Source organism: Taudactylus pleione, unplaced genomic scaffold (genome assembly GCF_031769625.1).
Source record: "Taudactylus pleione unplaced genomic scaffold, aTauple2 ptg000242l, whole genome shotgun sequence".
NCBI classification, from domain to species: Eukaryota; Metazoa; Chordata; class Amphibia; order Anura; family Myobatrachidae; genus Taudactylus; species Taudactylus pleione.
In genome coordinates, this window is record NW_028284644.1 from 11,810,127 (window position 1) to 11,812,857 (window position 2,731).

The window sequence follows — 2,731 nt, forward strand, 5'->3', positions numbered from 1 at the left end:
ATAAAAATAGGCCCATCATCATGACCAGCCACCCAGATGGCTACACGGTCGCCCATAAATCATAACATAATATTGTATTTTTATTTTCTTCACAAAATGATGCACTTTTTCTGCTATTAGGTATTTAGGGATACACTGGGACTGATCGTGTAGGGGGTGTACAGATCCACGTGGCTCTGGCCACACCCACACAGCACCTCCACTACTCACAATTGGCCAAGTCTGGGCCCATGTGACCTTTAATCTGACCCTGGAAAACACAGGTGACCTGTATTTGCGAACAGTTTTAGTCCATTGCTTCTTACTGTACAAACACTGTATGCAGCTTGTTTGGAACTTAAGTACTTGTGTGACAGGAAAAACTTGTTTCCCATTCAGATATCATTTAATAAAAACATTAAAAATGCTGTTTTTCTGGCTAGATAACACATCATTGTAAAATACACCTATGTGATCACAGCCTAGAAGAGCTAGGCCACTTTTTTCATTTAACTAAAAGCACCTACTTGATAAAATTATTGTAAAATCATTATCAGTTTTTCTCCTGCCTTATGACCAGATAGCAATAAGGTTTCTAAAAAGTACCCACCAGATTTGATTCAGTGTGAAGTAGTCAGGCTAGAGAGGTAGCAGAATGTGAGGGTCCACAGCAAGGAGGAGTCAGCTGTTGTAATACGTCCTTTAGTACATGCATAAATGCCAGGACATTTAATACAAATGATAATGTACATATGGTTTCCAGCAATGTTGGGTATAGTTTACTAGGATGCAGATGGCATTATTATAATATATATCATTTAAAAAAAAAAAAAAAAAGTCACCCTAGATAATTGATGACAAAACTCTTAATAGGGAGTTTTTGAAACATGTACTGGTACCTGCTACCTAAATACTTGCCTTATATAATAGATTAAATTGGGCATTATCATGCCTCATGACAGACAGTTGATGAATGCGACAACTAAATGCCTTAAAAAAACAAACAAAAAAACAAACAAAACCACAGTACAGATTGATCTTAAGTGCCAATACAACCTGTCATATACAGTACTGTAGTGAATACACACAAACACACAAACACTGCACGTTGGATAAGGCCCAAGAAGACTTAGCACCATCATAAGACTGGGCTCACACAACAATTTGGAAATACATTTACTGCATTCCCTTGCAATGCTCTATTGTTGTACATAGTCTCTCCAGTAGATGCTGATGTACCAGGAAACTACATTTCTTGACGCTTCATAAAATAGCAACAAATAGCATTTAACATTGTCTACTTCTGTCAACAAGGAAAACTCAATTATTAAAGCAGGACTTAAAGCTAAAGCATTTCGGTCAGGCTGGCTAAACTGAAACATTGTATTATAAGCCCTTTGGAAGACTGTGGAGTTTTGTAACAGAACCAAATCCCAACCCAAATGCAGCACAGTAGAGTTGTCCATAGCTACTGTGACATAAGAAACTGTACATAAAGTAATTAGAACAATGCAATTTTATAAAACATGGATTTCAGCCTTTGTTTTTCTAAGGAAAGCATCTGGAAGTAACAGTTTCCATCTAAACATATTTGACATAGTATGTAATTACCAGAGTAATGTTTTCACGCAGAAACTGAAGTCCAGAGATGACTTATGGATGACAGAAGATGTTGGGTATGTCAACACAGGTGGTTTATACAGGGCCTGAACCAGCATGGATCACTATTCTGCTTATACGCATGCAACTGTGTTGCTAATATCAGCGGTGGTATTTAATGTTTGCATTGCGGTCGCAGCCTGACATAAGGACACCCACTTCTCCCTACTAACATCCGTACACTTGCCCAACATAGCGAAACAATCGGTAACATCGAACCCAGACGCAGAGTTAAGGAAGCCCAGACCTCACTCAGGAATTGTTATCTTCTACGCACACTATGAGTACTCAGGGGGCGTCTGGTATCGCAGTGGATAATTTAAGCACGCCCATGCAACGGCATTGAAACGCACAGCCACCAACCACAAACGGCACTTCCTGTCAATCACTCAAATCGTTCACCTACGTACGCAGTTCTGGGCAGCGTCTGGCTCGCCGACTGTGATGCATACACAATTAATTGACCAATCGCGTGCGTATACGCAACTGCGTTCCTTGCAAATGCAGGCCCACAGTCACCTGTGGTGTATTGCCCTCCACTAACTGACATTTTGAGGAATGCCTCATCTATACTCACTGGAAGGACACTGAATGCAAGTGGTGGAGATGACTTTCTGGTCAGTCCAGTGAGAAAAAAAAAATAAGGCATTTAAATGGTCACTATTTTGTGGTCGGTCTACACTGCTCCCACCTTCCACAGGGCAATGCACCTCACTCACATGTGTAACTGCCCATGAGTACAAGATCTTCTAGTAACCATCAAAATTACTTACAATCAGGTGAGAAACAAAACACGGACTCTTTCAAATGTGTACTTTTACATACCAGGACATAACAGACAATTTAGGAAAACTGGTAACAGTCTTCATTGTTCCCCATTTGTACAGATCGCTTGCTAGAATAATGGTTTGGAAATGGCCTTACAATCATTTCCAGGTTAATGAGCAGCAACAGTTTCAATGCAGATGTTTTTTTCTCCATGACATTGTGTTAACAAACCTGAATGCTTCAGACCAAACTATTAGGTTCAGCTTTCGTATAGAGGTGGTAGCACTTCCAGATGATCAAATAATGACAATCAATTAACAGCACC